Source organism: Arvicola amphibius, chromosome 9 (assembly GCF_903992535.2).
Source record: "Arvicola amphibius chromosome 9, mArvAmp1.2, whole genome shotgun sequence".
Classification (NCBI taxonomy): domain Eukaryota; kingdom Metazoa; phylum Chordata; class Mammalia; order Rodentia; family Cricetidae; genus Arvicola; species Arvicola amphibius.
The window spans coordinates 20646367-20665265 of record NC_052055.2 but is presented as its reverse complement, the minus strand read 5'-3'; the positions used below and the strand labels follow the sequence as shown (position 1 = coordinate 20665265).

Below are 18899 nucleotides of genomic sequence, written 5' to 3'. Positions count from 1 at the left end.
GCAGACCAGGCTGGCCTCGAACTCAGAGATTCTCTCCTTCTGCCTCCCAAGTGCTGGGATTAAAGGCATGCCTGGTAGGACAATGTCTCCTCTTAAAAGAGATCATCTATTACAATGTGTAAAAGTGGCCAGTGTGGCGAGTCCCTCCCTTCCCTTAAATGTCACTAAAGCAAACATCGCTATTGTTTTATGGCACTGAGGCAGCAGGGCCTTGCGCGTGCTAGTCCAGTGCTGTACACTGAGCTAGTCTCCCAGCCAGCAGTTTCTAGAAATGTAGAAAACTTCATAGTTACGATAGGTTCTTGAGTACGGCGATGTGTTCTTGGGCAGTTATTTACTTGGTTTTTGGTGGAGACAGTGTCCTGTTCTGTAGCCTAAACTCGCTGTAAAGTTGAGATCTTCCTGCTTTGGTCTCTAGTGCGGGGATCACAGGTGTGCTCTACCACATCTGGCTGAAGAGACTATTTTAATCCATACTAATATCAAGAGATTCGAAGGGAGTGCCCAGGTCACCTCTTCATTCACCCATTCAGATGCATTCAAAGATGTTAAGAGTCTTGGTAAATCCATTCACCAACCCTGGTAATAAGCAGTGCCTGACTATGCCTTCCCTCAACAGCATCTGATGTAGATTTGTCTTCAAATTCTGCAACAAATGTATTCATAAATTTCATGACTACTTCAATTAGAGGGGGGTCCAACAGGCCAAGTATTCAAGCCCTATGATATTCCTAAAGCAATTTTATTTTCCATAGCTTTTGGTACCTTCTACTCTGTGCCAGCATCTTCACGGAGAAATATTTAGCTATGGTCTTGGACGAGATACAATTCTCATGTAATGTAAAAAAAAAAAAATAGTTTTTTTTTCTCTATTTGAAATCAAAAGGCTTGAAAAATACTAGTTTTTTTCCAATGTGATTAAGAAACGAGGCATAGCATATTTTAGTTACTTGGGACAAACTCATAACATTAACTTTTTAGCCCACAATGCTGGTTAAAGTTCTTAAAGAGGATAGTTATTACATTTAAAAGCACACAGACCAATAAACAAAAGGAGCTACTGGTCTGGGGTAGAGCTCACAGAATTCTAGCAGTGTGCTTGAGGCCCTGGGTTCAGTTTCCAATAGTGAAAGAAAAAGATCAACAAGTTCAATTGTGTTTCTTTAAAAAAAATCATTAACACGTCTGTGTATGCCATGTGTTTCTGGGTGGAACTGGAGTTCTGGGATAGTCGATGTAGCACAGGATGGCTTTGAACTTGTGATCCTCTTGCTTTAGCTTCTCAAGCTGTGGGCCATCACATCTGGCTCAACATATATTGTTTTGCACCTTGCATTTCACAACTAATAATTTATTGGTGTGATCATTTCATATTGGACATACAGATTAACTTCCTTTTAAAACTCAATTGCATAATATTCTGTTCTGTAGCCATCTGGAATTCACTGAGCTAATCCCTATCTAAGCAGCCGCCATCCTCCCCTTTAATGAGGCATAGTTGATACACAAAGGACTGAGTTTGGTAAGGTTGACAGGTGTATACATCCATGCAACCATCACTACAATCAAAACAGGGAACAAACCCATCTTCCCAGAGTTTCCTTGTGCTCACTTCTGCATCTCCCTGCTCCTCCCCAGGCAGCAACTGACTGCAATCACTTTAGGCCAATTTGTATGGCAAAGAATTTTATAAAGTGGTACCACATAGCATATGTTCTCCTTTGGTCTGGTCTGGCTCCTTCCTGCACATATCTAGCTTGGCCATTTTTGTTTCCTGGGTAGTACTGCATTTCCGTCTACAGGCATACCACAGAACATGTACACAGCCATCAGTTATGGGATGTCTGGGGTGTTTCCAACTCGGAACAATTACAGTCAAAGCTGATGTGAACATTAGTGCAGAAGTCTTCATATGGAATATGCTTTGAATGCTCTTAACTAAATACTCAGGAGAGGGCTGTCTTGCTTATATGGTCTACAACATGCCTAATTTTGAAAGAGACTGTTGAGTTGCTTCCTAAAGTATTTGCATCACCCAACATTTTCATCTGCAGGAAAGAGAGTAAGCCCCCCACCCCATAGCTTTGGTAACATTTGGTATGGTCAATAGCTTAGCTATCCTGGAACTCGCTCTTGTAGACTAGACTGGCCTCGAACTCACAGAGATCCGCCTGCCTCTGCCTCCTAGATTGTTTTCTTATTGAGTTTTTAAGAGTTCCTTTTGTATTGTGGGTACAACACCTTTTGTTTCTGTTTTGAAAATAACAGTTCCTCGTTTGATACCTGATCTTTCACTCCTATTGAAGAGCAGAATTTAGATGAAGTCTAATTCACATATATTCTTATGAATACTGCACTTTTGGTGCTGTTGAGAAATCTCTGCTAAACCAAGGGAAGTTTTTCCTGCTTTCTTCTAGGACTTCTATAGTTTCAGGTTAGCTCTTTTAAAGCATAAAACCCATTGCAAATGACTTTTTGTATACAGTATGAGATACAGGCCATTTACAAAACAAGAGTGTGTGTGCGTGCGCACGTGCACACATCACACCCAGGGAGGCCAGTGGACACCTTGTAGCAGTCGTTTCTCTCGTGCGATCATGTGGGTTCCGGGCATTCAACTCAGGCTGTCAGTGTTGGAAGCAAGTGCCTTTATGCACTGAGCCATCTTGCCGGCTCCCAAAGTTTATTTTCTGTGTATGTATATCCAGTTGCTACGCCATCATTTGTTGAAAAGAACTGTGCCTTTCTCAGTGAGCTATGAAAATCTTTAATCCTCCTTATACATCTGTGGAAAATTGACAGCCTCTGAATGTCTATTTTAGATTTGATTATGTTTCACAGACTGTGTGTGTGTGTGTATTGACTTTATTGAGCTCTACATTTTTCTCTGCTCCCCTCCCTTCCTCTCCCCTCCAACTCTCTCCCATGGTCCTATGCTCCCAATTGGCTCAGGAGATCTTGTCTTTTTCTACTTCGCATGTAGATTATTAGATCCATGTATGTCTCTATCTTAGGGTCCTCATTGTTATCTAGGTTCTCTGGGATTGTAATTTGTGGGCTGGTGTTCTTTGCTTTATGTTTAAAAACCACTTATGAGTGAGTACATGTGATATCTGTCTTTCTGAGTCTAGGTTACCTCACTCAATATGATGTTTTCTAGATTCATCCAATTGCCAGCAAATTTCAAGATGTCATCACTTTTTATTAAGTAAATCTATTCATTTATTTTACATTCCAACTGCAGTTTCCCCTCCCTCCTCCTCTATGCCTCCCTCCAATCCATTCCTCTTCTGTTTCTGTTCAGAAAGAGGCACTCCTCCTATGGTGTCAACAAAGCATGGCATATCAAATGTGCACTTGTGTTCTGTCTGCATGTATGTTTGTGTGAAGGTGTCGGATCTCCTGAAACTGGAGTTTCAGGCAGTTAGGAGCTGTCATGTATGTGTGCTGAGAATCGAATCCAGGTCTTCTGGAAGAGCAGCCAGTGCTCTTAACCTCTGAGCCATCTCTCCAGCCCCTAACTGTAAGTTCTATTATACTCCTTCATGTATAGCTCAGTAGCCTTACAATAACCCACTTCCGATCTCACAGGCCTTATTTATCATATATTTTACTTTTATACACACATTATTTTTGATAAAAACTTCAATGTCTAAGCTGTCATTTTACCCAGTGGTTTGTTTTGTTTCAGTGTGTGTGTGCGCACACACACACACACGAGTGGGAGGGACCACTGGAGGTCAGAAGAGGGTGCTGGATATCAGGGAGCTTCATTTACAGCTGGATATGGGTACTGGGAACTGAACTCAGGCACCCTGGAAGAGCAGTGTGTGCTTCTAACCACCAAAGTTTCTCTCCACTTCGTTTTATTTTTATGATTAACTTACACTTTTCCACTACCATCCTGTAGGTTTTACTTCTAGTTTAATTTGGTTTGGTTGTCTATCTACCTTTCAAGGTCCTGTTTTGTTTCTATGTAATACAGGCAATCTTTTATTCTGGTTGGATATAGGAATGTCTTGTGTGTACACGGCTGTGTGTACATAAGCTTATTTGGTGGTGCATGTGGAGGTCAGAAGACAGCCCTGGGTTGTTGGGTCTCACCTTCCACATTGGTTTGGGATATGGTTTCTCTTCTGCTGTTCCCAGCTACGTAGAGCAGGCAAGCTGGCTCTTGGTCTTCCGGGGACTCTTTCTCCATCTCCCCATAGGAGCACTAGGACCACAGACTTGTGCTACTATGCCTGGCTCAGCAAGCACGTGACCACTGAACTGCACCTGCAGTTGGGCAAGCACGTGACCACTGAACTGCACCTGCAATAGTATTTTTATTTATTTTTTTATTTTGAGACAGGATCTTGAATTGCTTAGGTTGGCCCTTGAATTTACAATCTTTCTATTTCAGCATCCTGTGTAGCTGGGATTACAGGCCTGCATCACCAGCCCTGGCAAGTCTTAACTGACATACTATCCCCCTCCCCCGCACCTGGCTGTTATGGACACACATTCTCATCACTGTGAGTTCCGGGCACTGCTCTAACTCAGCGAGTCTTTGCTTGTTCTCTGTTTTGTCCCTCTCTGGTGCTATGCTTCAAACACACTAAGCATGTGATTCTACTACCACGTCTCTCCAGTCCTTTAATTGGTGCTTGACTTGGCTTTGAGAGGTTTCCTCATACACATCTGCTCCTCAGTCCTTGACTGAATGCTCGGGGGAGATCTCTCTGGATACGCAGACTTCTGTCTTGGGCATCTCTCTAATCCTAGTTTAGTTATCTTTGTTTCCAAACCATTTCCACACAGGGACAACACCGGAGCTGCTCAGCTCTCCAGTCTTCACGGTAGCTGCAAACTGTTGGGGTGATGAACCGGGATTTCGCACGATTCACCGCACTGCATCCTGACGGGTTTTATGTATTTTGTCCTGCTTATCTTTGTCACTGTTTCAGCTAGTGCTTGTGGTTCCAGCCATCTCATCCCGAACAGAAGCTTCCGGCCTCTCGCTGGCCGATGTAACACACACTGAAATTAACACCACTGGATACACACCTTTGGTACCATGCATATATGCAACCATACACACACAAACACACACACACACACGTATATATACCTGTTGACTCAATCACTTGCTGTCTTATTTATTTACTTTTGAGACAATCTGGATTGGACTTGAACTCACTATATCCCAAGTTCTGGGACTACAGGCATATGTTACCACACCTGACTTAATTATTTAACTTGCTATTGTCATGTTAAAGGATGGTGTGCTTTAATTACAAATGTTTTAACATCCATATGATGATTGGTGTTGACTGTTCTGGAACTGCCCATTTATGCTGTGGGGAATGCTCTTGTACACTGTAAAGATTTTTCACTCATATTGGTTTAATAAAACACTGATTGACCAGGAGCCAAGCAGTTAGTATAGGCAGGGCAACTAGACTAAGACAATTCTGGGAAAAGGAAAGGCACAGTCAGTTGCCAACCAGACACAGAGGAAGCAAGATGAAAATCCTGCACTGAGAAAAAGTGCCAAGCCATATGGCTAAACATAGACAAGAATTATGGGTTAATTAAGTTGTAAGAGCTAATTAATAATAAGCCTGAGCTAATAGGCCTAACAGTTTATAATTGCTATAAGCCTCTATGTGTTTCTCTGGGACTGAATGGCTGCGGGACCAGGAGGGACAGGAACTCCGTCTACAATGTCCTTTGCCTTTGTATAAAATTGGTTTCTCATGTTTGAACTGATTTCTAAGGTTTATTAAGGAAATGAACACTGCGCACATGAATCACAATCCCCTGCCTCTCTCCAGCTGATAGCTGGTCCTGTGACTTTCTTCAAGGGTTGGTTTTTGGAATGAATAACTTCAAAATCATCCACCCTTTGCTGGATGGCTTCTGGGCTTCCCACAGCTTGAATGCACATACGTATGAATCAATGGGGACTTATTCTCCAAATGACATAAAACAGCCTTACTTCTTGTTCCTTTCCTCTATCAGCAGGAATCAGTAGTGCTGCTCCACTGCATTCAGGGTAAACCAGTGATCAGTATCGCTGATGGGAGGCTGCCCCAGAGTTAACAAAACCAGGACCATCCGAGTTACTGTATGGAAATGCGGTGTTGGTGGGCAGAGTTTCAAAGCATGGGGGAAAGGAGAGAAAGTGTGTGAAGTAAGAAATGATGGTTATTAAGACCTGATGGCTGTCTCTAGCAGTTCCTGAACACTGGGCTCTCTGTCCTTGGATGACTGATGCACACTCATCTCCAGTGCCACTAACACACCGAGAACAGACTCTATACCAGGCATATGCTTTCTTTATAGTGTTGCCCGGCTGTTTTTCCACTAGTTCTGTTTTTCCCAAGGCAATGAGAAGAAGCATTTGTTGTACGCTTTCTACAATGTGAAATAAGTTATACTGAGTTCAAGTGTGCGCTGTGGAAGGCAGGAAAACCATAGAGAAACAACTCAAGTGAGGGCACTGGACTTGATGGTCTTGAACTCACAGAGATCTGCCTGCCTCTGCCTCCCAGGCGTTGGGATTAAAGGCTTGTGCCACTGCTGCCCAGCTGAATTAGTGTTCTTTAGATTATATTTTGTTGGAATGTTTGAGTCGGCTCTGAAAAATGCTAAAGGTGTCTCATGCTTGGCCAAGATCTCACTCTTTATGTAAGGTAAACAAGCATATCCTCCTGACCAGTATGCAAATATAGTTCATCTTCAATAAACGGTAAAATTAGATGTGTACTCAAGAACTAAGAAAAAAATCTGTTTTTGATTTATGACCTGCCTATTTTAGATACCAATATAACACGAGGCTTCGAGTTAAAGTTTCTCAAGAGACGAGCCTGGAGTGGACACAGTCACGCAGCCCAGGTCCGTGGCTCACAACTCAGTCCCTGACGGCGCTCCGCATAGTTCACTTCATCCTCAGCACTGCAGAGGACGCCGTCTCATCTTCACAGCAGACGCTAGACTCGGAGGAAGAGGAAATGCCTGAGGCCATGTAGGTCCTTTTGGTTCTAGAGTTTACACAGGGTTGCTCTGCTACTTGGAGACTCACAGGTCCTAATCCTCCCCAGTGGCATCATCCCTAGTCCCTGAATCTTACATGTGACATTCCTTCCCTCTGCAACCCACATACACAGGAAACAAGAGAGTAAAGAAAGGCTCTAGTCACACAAGAAACACCAGAGATGAGGTCATCTGCATGTCACAGCTCACGTGGCTGCCTGGACCTAACCATGACTTCTTCCTGGGAACCCTCAGTCAGGGGTTAGTTACCTTTTTAGGCCCTCCGTACCCTCCCTGGAATGAGCTACTCCCCTGCCCTTTACTTGTTCTGCTTTGTTCACATCTCTGCTCCCCATCTGGACCCCCAAAGCCCCCCATCTGGACCCCTAGAGCCTCAGCCGCCTGTCGCATCGCCAACAGCTGGCAGGAGTGCTCAGCAATGGCATACAACAAATGAAGTCCATGTATAGAACAGAATACTATACACGGTCCAGACACAGCACTGGCCATGGGAAAAGAATCCCACTTCCAGGATCAACAACCCACTTCTAGAGGCAGGGGAGAAGAAGAGAATTGGCAAACCACCACCACCACTTACTCTTAGTTATTTTCAGGGAGTGGTCATGAGTCTAAAAATGCAAAGCTCCTAGAAAGGAAACTGCAAGTCTAAAAAGCACATTACTGATTTATGGGCTTTGCATAAGCTTTTAATGGTGGGGAGGAATTGGCCTGCTGCTCCCATATCCACTTAGGCATTAAAGACTTTGCTTCTGGTTGCTAAATTATTTTGAACAAGTTATCACCTTCACCCATGCACCTCCCATCTCTGCATGTTTCTACCGTGTTTGATTGCCAGTCTTTGACGCCCACAAGCTAGTCTGACTCTCCATGGTCTCATGCCACTTCCTGCAGCCCGGTATGGCCTGCAGTTGCTCACTATGGGGGCCCAGGAGGCCTTGGGGGGTTGGAAGCTAAGAGGAAGGATGCATCAGGAGCTCTCCACTGCCGTTTGATGAGGCCCTGCGTCTCACCTTCACTTTGTGACTTCCTCTACTCTTCGGTCTACTCTGCAAAGCCAATCTCTCCTACTCGCTGACAAAGAACAGCTTGAATTTTCCATCCTCCTTTGTCATCCATGCTTTGTCTATTGAGGAAGGTGGAGCACAGGGAAGCTCCCGAAGCTACTATAAGTCAGGAGCCGAGAGTGGGGGTGAAGAGATGTCTCCTTCATTGTGTGGTGGGGTGTGGGCAAAAGGAGTTGCTGGCAAGGCTGAGCTGTCACTGATGGCTCAGAGCAGGCACACATGTGGCTCCTAGGATGATACAGGGCTATACTCCCAGCACTCAGAAGCTAAGTGGAATCATGAGTTTGAAGCAGCACCCTGGGCTAGACACTGAAACCCCATTATATACTAAAAAGGAAAAGCAATTGGGGCTGACGGTACAGGTCTATCACCAGTACCCCCAAAAAAGGAAGAGGAAGAAAAACAGAAAACTGGGACAATTCTGAAATCCCATAAGTGAAATCAACTACTATGGCTTTCTCCCTGTACTGACTTATTTTTATCAGAGCTCACTTCTACCATTCAGGGCTTAGCTCCACTTCTTCCCATGCCCCAGCTGCATCTGCTTTCTTATGGCTCCTTAAACAGCAAAATCAGTCCAGCCCCAGGGCCTTTGCCCACGCTCCATTCCTTCCTTTGCATCCTGTTTGTGCTGCTTTCTTGTGGCTCAGCAGGGAAGGTCACTTTTCTCACCACCCTTTAACAGGCCCCTCATTCTGACATCAGCCATCTCCTGACTGTCTCACCCCATTTGGCCACTGGGCAGAAAGTGATTACATATGCTTTGCACAGAAACCCATCCTCTTGCCTTTGCCCTGCCCAGCATACCTTCTACCACCCCAAGCTGTCACTCGTGTGCTGTTGGCACTATGGCTGCAGCAGGGATTTATAAGAGATTTCCGTTAGCCCCAGGTAATTCAAGATGTCCAGTTACAAAGCCACTTCCCAAGCATCTGCAAGAACTTGTTCATTAGAGGTCTCTAAAGGAATAGAATTGAAGCCACCCCATCTTGCAATGCTTCTGCCTTCAGCCCAGCTCCTGAGATGTAACAAGTACATCTTTTGAAAAGCAAGGGACAGAGACATGAGTGCTGATTAAACACTTTAGAATGTTTATCATTTCTGAGGTTTTAGTCCTTCTGTGATCCTATCATTCTTATTTTCATGATCATAACCATTTACTCTATTTCACCATTTGAGTTCCCATGAATGATTCCAAATTTCTTAATTTCCAAGTAACACATTCAGCTCTTCAGATTGTTTCCAAAGCGGGTGGGGAACTCCCTCAAGACTGCAGCTGACAACCCCTTAACCAGGAAAAGACGATGAATGCTAATCACCAGAAAAGCTGCAGTTTACAGGAAAGAAAGGGGAAGTGCTGACGTATTGCGCAACACCCCTGAATAAAGCAGGCCTTAGCAACAGAATGGCTCACAGATGCTGACAACTTCATCAAGCATCCCGGGTGACATCATAAACTATGTGTAGTGAATTCTGTTTTAAAGGCTCATTTTAATTATGTGTACATGTGTGAGCACATGCACATCTGAGTGCCAACGGCAGTGGAGTTCAGAAGAGGATGCCAGGTCCCCTGGCACTGGAGTTACAGGGTTGTGAGCTGCCTAACATGGGTGCTGGGAACTGAGCTTGGGTCCTCTGCAGGAGCAGTATGTGCTTTTAAATGCTGAATCTCTTTAGTCCCAAATTGATGTTCTTATTGTCTTCATGTTTTTCAAAGACTAAGGTAACAGTAAGACCTCTCTGCAGGATTCTGAATGAGAACTGAAAACATCGAACAGTGTGTAGAGCCAGACTTTGCAGAGACTCTGGGCTTCCTTGTAATTTTTCCCTCCTTTCCTTCCCCCCCCCCCCCCCAGGGTTTTACCATGTAACTCTGGCTGTCCTGGACCGCCTATGTAGACCAGGCTGGCCTGAAACTCACAGAGACCTACCTCCTTCTGTCGGTGTGAGTTGGTAGCCAGGTGGTGGCGGCTCACACCATTAATGGAGCGAGTTCCAGGACATCCAGGGCTACACAGAGAAACTCTGTCTCTATAAAGCCAAAAAGGTGTGAGTGGTCACACCTGGCCATGGCTTCTCTTTATTTATTGTGTAGATGGGTACATGCTCGTGTGCTGGCACACATTTATGAGAGGGTAAAGTGTGTATGTGTAGGGGGGAAAGCAGAGAACAAAGCGGGTCCTGATTTTCTCAGCAGGAAGGACAGCCTGGATGTCAAGCTCAGAAGACGACATCTCCACCTCTCCTGGACTTGTGCCACCACATATGACTTCCTTCAGATGGGAGCTGGGATCAGAGATGGGTCCTGCATTTGCAAGGGAAGTACTTTACTGAGTTCCCCCTCCACCCCCAGCCTGGGCTCTAGGTAAAACAGCTAAATGAGCTAAAGGAATCTTTCTCTGGTGTCTGATCCCACCCAGCACTGAGGACAGTAATTTCCTTAGCTGGAAATGACTTGGTAGAGGAAAGGAACTGTCTGCTTCTGCTGTTGATGCTGCAAATTAGATCCAAGTCCTCTGCCAGGGGACAAAAACAAATGCCTGGGTAGTCCCCAGAACACACCTTTCCCTCATGACACAAAGACAGCAAGGAGGCAGTAAGCAGAACGGCTGATTGGACCTCCAACTTCTCTTCAGAATCAGTCAGTTTTCATTGCAGGTATTAATCTAACAGGGTGAGAGATGGCACTGGGTTTCCACTGTAGTCAATATGAAACCATCAGTAAGCCATATCCTGTACTGTGTTTTATAACAAGTGATTATACCCAAGGCATTATATAAACATGCCTGGTTAATGGTTACAGTGCAATCCAGCAGAAGCAACGATGCGGACATTCAGCGCCTTAATACATGAACAGAACATTTGAAAAAGTGGGCTGCAGTGAGCACAGTGCCTTTTCCCCAGGGCCGGACTGAGCCTTCACTGAGAAGTGCTCTTGGGAAGAAGTCTGATGAGAACGAGATATTGCTCTTATAGGCTCACACCAGTGAGGAGACACAAAGAACAGGAAACTATGATATCAACGTTATTTTGAAAACTGAACTGAATACCTACGGAGCATAGGCACACTTGGACTGCCCCAGACAGCCACCCCTCTCACTTACTGGGCACCCCTCACACACCAGGCACTGCTCCAAACATTAGCCACATATTACTTCTGTTAGCCCCTGTGACAATCTTGTAATGCCCCAATTCTCAGTTCAGGGATGAAAAGACCAAGGAGCGGAAAAGGTTACGTAACTGGCCGCCTCTCCCAGTTGGTGGCTGGAAAAGGAACTCCCTGCTCTCAGACTGCAGCCTCAGTGACGCGTCGTCTCCACTCGACATTTTGGGGCTCTGTCCCAAGTGCTCTGCAGGGTCTTACCAAAACGGTTCACGTATTTTTCACGATATTTCATGCTAGTAATTACACAACCGATTAGTTTCCCAACAGAAAGATACCATCTACTGTTTCTCTTTAACCAAGACTCCACTCTTCTACTTTAGTCTACTTAAATTCATGGCAGAAATGAAAATGAAATTGGCCCCCACTCCACATGTTTATGATCTTTCTGAGGTTCTCACAGGGGATATTTCCTTCGTAAGAACTTCTGAGCCACAGACTCGGCCGCTTCTTGTTTTGACAGTCCAATCGTATTAGATCATGCTCTAGCACAATGTGGGCCTTGCTCAATACTCTGAAATTTCAGACCTACCAAAGCTATGAACAACTTTTTGATTGAGGAGTCCACGACCTCAAGTGAAACTGGAGTCATGGGAATTGGGAGAAATGAACAAACCCCTGCTATGGTAAAGGGAAACACGACAACAGTGGAATGTCGTGAGCCAAGGCTCCAGAGTGGGAGGAGCCTCTAACGCTGGTGATCCTCCTCATGGTCACAGCCACAGCGACCGACCGTGCCTCCCAGGACTCCACGTGCTGGCCTCCCGTCAAGTGTTCAAAGTGCCCTCGAGTGGTTGGCAGGTGGCCAGAGAATAAAGAAGTCTAGGGAAAGGGCAGATTTTGCCGACCAAGGCTAGGTAGCCTGAATGGATCCACGAGGAGAGGCCGGCTATGCACCTGGTAAGGAAAAGGTGCAAAGGGTGGGGGCAAATGGCTTCCTGACACGATGATCTGCAAAGACTTGTTTGCATTACCTTTGTCCTGTGTGGCCTCATGACTCAGTTTTCAAGCCCGTGGAAGCGAAACAGGTATCTCATTTCCCCTCTGCAGCTCCACGCTCCCGTCCCCACATCCAGCCTATAACCTCAAACTCTCTCGGCAGCCAGAGTGGATGACTAAGGAGAGGGTCAAAAGTTGCCTTGCTGTTTAGCCTGCACAGCTGGTAGGAACCAGAGGAGCATAAAATGCTACCATGGAAAGGTCAAAGGGAAAACAACACAGAAATGCCACCAGGTAGGGATCATTTTCAACTGTGCCACTTTAGAAAAGCACCACCCAAAGAATATTTCACTCACGAGTTTTCATTTTCAGTTGAACTCATGGCCCGAGACTCGGCACCCTGTTAAATTAGGTCAGGAGTGATGAGAAGGATTTTTGCTTTTCATTTGGGATTATATTATAGAGGGAATGGCACAAGGCTCTGTTGGAACACTGATAAACTTCATATATATATATACACACACACATACATACATACACACATACATACATAGTGCACCAGCCGAGCACACAGTGTCTACGTGGCCAGCCTGTGCTTTCAGAGATAGCACGAAGAAAAGTTGGAAATGCTGATTGGGAAGTGAAAACTTCCAACTGGAGTATTCAAGCAATTGATGTGTGTGCATGACTCTCCTGGCCAAGCCAAACAATCTGGGGTTGGACCCAGAATCCCGAGAGCTGCTGTGTGACCTCAGTGACCACAGCAATGGCTCTTAACCCTTACGCCACTGAGAGTAAACAAGTGCTGGCTTGTCTTCCGTAGAGTCACCTCCACTGCTGTTTAGTCAAAAGACTTTTTGTAGCTCTACCCTGTGGGACCTTCCGAGAGAGCCCAAGAAGGCGATGGGCCTCTTTCACCGATAATGTCAAGTCTGTAACTGCTGAAGAGGAGGTATTCTGAGATCTTTGTGGGGATTTAGGAAGGTGTCACTCAGGAAGATGAGGTGTTTGGTGGCTCCATACTGAGGTGTGACCACCTGCTCTGACCTCCCCAACTCCTCATTTAAAACTGCAGGGTTTGTTCCTTGCTCTGCGACTGCCAAATGAGCCCAACAAAGACGTCACATGGGGCTGTCAATGGGCAGCTCAATAGATCTGCTGGAAAATTTCTTTCAGCTACAGAGAGAAGAATGCATTCCCTATGATGTGACATACCTTATGAGACAGAGACCAGGCCAAGCCAAAAAAGGGTGTCAGATGTCCTGGAGCTGGAGTTACAGGCAGTTGTGAGCCATCTGATGTCAGTGCTCAATACTGAACTCAGGTTTCTGCAAAAGCAGCAAGTGCCCTTAACTGCCGAGCTATCTTTTCAGTCCCTGAGCCTGGCAGGCTTCGAAACAGACCATATTGCGTGGTGATTGGAAGGAAGGGGGCTTCTATGTCTTTGTTTTTATGTATGTGTGTGTGGGGGGGGGGAGGGAGGGAGGCAGAGAGAGGGGGAGGGAGGGAGGGGGGAGGGGGAGGGGGAGGGGGGAGGGAGGGAGAGAGGAGAGAGAGAGAGAGAGAGAGAGAGAGAGAGAGAGAGAGAGAGAGAGAGAGAGAGAATTGCTACATAGTTCAAGTTGGCCTAGAATTCACCATCCTCCTGAGTCTGTCACTAGGGTGTTAGGGTGCTGAGATTACAGATGTGTGCAATCACAGCAGGCTTGGAGACTTCCATTTTAAAAAGGAGAGTCCTGGTCTCTGGCTTGGAAGTGGTAGACTAGATACATTAATTGAGAGCTGAACAGGAGAGAGCTGGACTGGGCTGGGAAATGAGGACTTACCAACAGCGGTAGTTTTGTTAAGCCTGGGAATGCCCAAGATGGTATTAGTCCTTACAGACCCTACAGACTATGGGCACTATCAATGTCCTCACCCATAGACACAAAAGCTGATGCCCACAGGGATTAGTACAACAGGAATTCAAACCTGGCTATTCTGGCCCCAGGGCCTCTGCTCTCTTATGAACTTTAAAAATATCATTTTACTTATGTGTATGCTTGCCTATGCGAATGGATGTGCACCATGTATAGCAGGAGCCCACGGCAGCTAGAAGAGGCCTCAGATCTCCTGAAACTGGAGCTGCAGGTGGCTGGGAACCTTTGCATTGGTGCTGGAACTGAACCAGGGTTTTCCACAACAGTAAGCTCTCTTAACTGCTGAGCCATCTTTTCAGCCCCCTGGGTTTCTGTGTTAACAAGGGTTAACAAGAGCAAAACCTCTTAAAATGAAGTGTGCCCATCCAGGTAAAGGGTAAGACCCAAGCTTAGGATCCTGCCTGCAACTCTGCTGTTTGATGCTTGCTGGAACCAGAGCTGTGCTGCGTTCCAGTCTACATGGGTCTCATAGAAAATGATACATTCAAGAAAAAGATATAGGTAATTTCAGGTACACATTATACTCAGATATGTGTGGAAAAGGGACAGAGATTTTCAGTAGGACTGTGGGTCCCGAAAGGTGAATGGAAGGGTAAGGGAGGGAGGCAGAAAATGGCTATTTCTTTAAAAATGAAAACACTGCCTAATTTCTTGGCTTTAGCCCTCAGTCTAGCTTTGGGACCAAACATATGTAGGGCCCTTTAAGAACACTCCAGGATAATACTTGGGGTGTGCTGGGACTGATAATGCCTTGTCAGAGGTGTCTAATGGCTTTTTATCAATGGCTCCCCACTAGTCTAGCTATTTTGAGAAGGCAGGGACTAAGCTCTAACAATAACTGCACAATGAACACTTAATACTGTACTGATGAAAAGTCTACACACTGAAGTACAATGCTAACATTTGGTCAGAAAAGAATTTACACTGCTCATTAGTATAAGCACTTCTAAAGTCCAATCCTAGGCGAGCGCTCCCCTTCACGTAAGTAGGAACTGTTTCTCTTGAACAGCCTACCCTTCCAGGTCCTGCTCAGTTAGCCCCATGCACTCCTCAGCCATCTTTCCCATCACTCCGCCTCCACCCAAGTCTTCTCTTAATCCACAGTCTGATTTTCCAGCTGCCATCAAGATACCCACACAGGCAATTCCAGCTAAGCTTTTCCAGAACCCAAGTTTCCCTTCTGCTCAGGGTGGTGGCTCACACCTGCAATCCCAGCACTTGGGAGGCAGATGTAGAAGTACTGTTGGGAGTTTGAGGCCAGACGGGGCTACATAGTAAGTTCAGGACAGCCTGAACTACAGTGAGTTTAGTAAAGTGATTTAACGGCAGGCTTGCTGTCACACTGCCCACTTTCCTACCCTAGGGAGACACTGTTTTCCCACACGGCTTTGGGTTCCCCCGAGTTTACATATCCATAGTGCTAAATGGCAAGGATGCTGCTCACCCCCCCCCCCCTCCGCTGAGTTGTCACCGTGGCTAGTCAAGCGCCTGAGCTCAAGGCCAGGCTCAGACTGTCTGCCCGCATTACAACAGCACCTTTTACTCTCCTCTGCCCCAGCTGGCTCTACTATCACTCTACCTGCTTAGCTTTAGAACTCTTCCCACGCTCCCTCAACCAAGTAGTCTCTATGTGGTGTCCATTGTACTTTTAAAACTACCAAGCCTTGGGTCAGAAAGATGGTTTAGCAGGTAAAGGCGCTTGCCCTTAAACTAGATGACCTGAGTTTGATGCACGGAACCCACATGATGGAAGGGGAAAATCAAGTCTTGCAGGTTGTCCTCTGACTTACCATGGTCAATCCTTTCACTCAGGCCCTCATCTTCGCCAATATTTCCTTATTCCAGGTCTACTACAGTTTAGCCCAGGTATCAAAAGGGACAACAAAGTAATCTTTACTTTTTCACGTGTGTGTGTGTGTGTGTGTGTGTGTGTGTGTAGGAGGGAGGTAGAGGTTGGTATTTCCTCAATCCCCCACTGTTATTGTTTTTCTAAGACATCAAATTCTCATCACATCAACTTGTCAACTGGGCTAGACTGGCTGGCCACTAAGCACCTAAGATCCTCCTCAGCCCTGGGATTACAGACATATGCCATCGTGCCTGACTTTTTTACATGGCATAAAGGATCTGAACACAAAGTACATAGCAAGCACTTCATTAACTGAGACACCTCTCCAGCCCCCAAAGTCATCTGTCATAAAACCACATAGATCATGCCATCCCTCTATCTAAAAACTGTCCTTGGCTTCCACCGGTAAAGTCCACATCATACTTACCAAGAGGGGATGGCCAACGATGGACATTATCACTGTGTGCTGAATGCCAGGATCCTTACTATTCACTTAAACGTCACCATGTTAATAAATAAATATTAGTATCTTTGTTTTACAGCTTTAAAAAAAAATGAGGGCAATGGCTAACCACACATGGAAGCCCAACAGCAGCCGTGGTCTCAATTAGCCGGACACTGACAATGATAAACAGGGCGACTTTGCCCTGTACATCTATCAGTATAATGAATCTGTATCTCTTTTATAGCATAAGTGCTAAAGTCAAAGAACACAGTGAAAATCTCATAGGGGTAAAAGGCAAACTGACCCTTTAGCAGAGCCAAACACAGCTGGAATTTCTTCCAGCAATGGGAAGAATGTTGCTTCTTTCCCCCCTTTGCCTACAGCTCCTTGGGGCTATGATATATGAAAATGTTACCTTTAAACACTAGATACAATGAAATCTCACACTGGGAGGCAGGAGAAAGCACTGGCAAGCTGAGGTCAAGCGGGGGAAAGAGCAGACTGGCCTCTCCTAATTTATGCTCAGGTGGGATGCAGACAGAACTATCCCCACCATTTATATGCATTTTCTCTTTGCTTTATTCTCTTTTCTTTTCTTTTTTGCTGGGTAATGACAAATTGATTCTGTGCACAGCAAATGGAATTAGGACTCAGCTCAGGGCACAGCTCAGCACTAAACCCTAAGTAATCACCTGCCTCTTCTGCACAGCCAGGGGGTAGAAGCCAGTGGCCACCTGTGAGTGCACCGTTGGTGGCCAGCGCTGTGTTTTACAGATAAATGATTGGCAGCTAAATAGTGACTGATATGCCTCCCTTCCTTTTTTATTTCTAACAGCTCAATGGGTTCATGAATTTCAAATCTACAGAGTATGAATGAAGATTATCTGGCAGGTCTTGACTTCATCTTGCAAAATAAGCTGACTTATTCCAATAAGCCTACTGTCTGTTCTTCACAGTCTACCTTGAGGTTTGGTCTTAAACAAGCAACTTGACTTTGGGGGTGTCCATTCGGCTCAGAATAACATCCTGCAGAAGAAGGAGCCTGCCAGTTCTCACAGGGTTCTGGGAGTCACAGCTGGAGTGCAGGTTCATGGGTCGCTGCAGCTGCTCTGAAAGCGGCCTCGTTTTCTGGTCTAGCGTAGCCAGAACAGGAAACTGAAGCCTTGGTGAAGCTTGGTTAAGCATTGCCCTTAACAAGCGCTGGGCAATGCTGGGGTCTTTAAAAGGGGGAAGGGCACAGTAAGCTCATCCAACGTTTCCACTGGAAAGAAAACAGGTGTGAGAGTTGGACTGTGTACCTGCTTGGTGCTCCAGGAAAAATACCTGAGTAGTGAGCACTGGGAGCTTAGATGCTTTGGATCTAGTTCTTCTGGAAGCAAAGGTACCAAATACTCCCTAGTTCCTGAACAAGGGCCTTACACAGAAGTCAAGTGCAATCCAAAATTAACCTTGTTATACCCAATACTGTGATGTGCACATCTCTCTACCAAGCTGCCTTACAAAACCACAGGGTCCTGGGCTTACCCGCTGCCTTTGCAAGCAACTCTCGGTTGCCTCCCTGGAGACAGTGTCACCTGCTTTACAGCAAGACTTTACTCTGCTTATTTGGATTAAAGCAGAAAACCCATGTCAAAAGCTTATCACAGTACCTGGTATATCCTAAGAGCTCAATAATCCCTAGTAGTTGTTTTCATTCTTCCTCCAGTTTTTACTTACAATGGCTGGTAGGGCTTGTGCCATCTGGGCCCCGTAAGCTCTGTTCTCATCTCTTTCCCTTCTTCTCTCCCTTTCCAAGGGACTTCATCACCACTCATAAAATGTGCCAGGCTGACCCCCACACCACAGCTCAGACTCTGTGTGGACTGACTGCTGAGTTTACCCCAGGTGCCGAGAACAGTGTCTGGCACACAGCATACTGGCAAAGGCCATGAAAGGAACACCCTGGCTTGAATGATAAACTAGCTTCTACAGAAAATGGAGCTCAGACCGCAGAAGTCCTTGTATGCTTCTTAGTTAAAAGCTAACAAGTTGTTCCTTTTGCCACCAGGAGTGAGTTCACTCAGTGTCAGCCTCCACCCCATGTCCACAGAGTAGTGTGGCATAATGAGGTACAATTATTATTCCTTATCTTGAGAAGAAAGACAGTGGAGAGAGGTTAGCCTACTAAAGGGCACTGGGATGACACCAGGAGCCACTGGCCAGAGTGGCATCAATTCCGATGGCTTTGGGGATATGGCTGACTGCAGCTCTATTGTCAGCGATGTACCATGGGTCCCTCTTTCCTGTGGTCCTAACTGCTGAGAGTCTAGCCTGCTCCCTCCCCAGTCCTAACAAGTGGGGATGGAGGAGAGTAGGTGACAGACCAGAGGCAAAAAAGAAGGTCCCAAGTATCTGATTCTATTGAAAGCATACAAGTCCAGCTAATCATTCTGAGATAAAAATAATGTCTAAAAACGTTCAAATAATGTTAAGACCTGAA

The 18899-nt window shown here is 45.7% G+C and overlaps 1 protein-coding gene across 1 annotated transcript in view; it reads right to left on the bottom strand.

Moving 5' to 3' along the window:
• Nsmce2 (NSE2 (MMS21) homolog, SMC5-SMC6 complex SUMO ligase) overlaps window positions 1-18899 on the bottom strand; it is a 203183-nt gene that overhangs the window by 35619 nt on the left and 148665 nt on the right.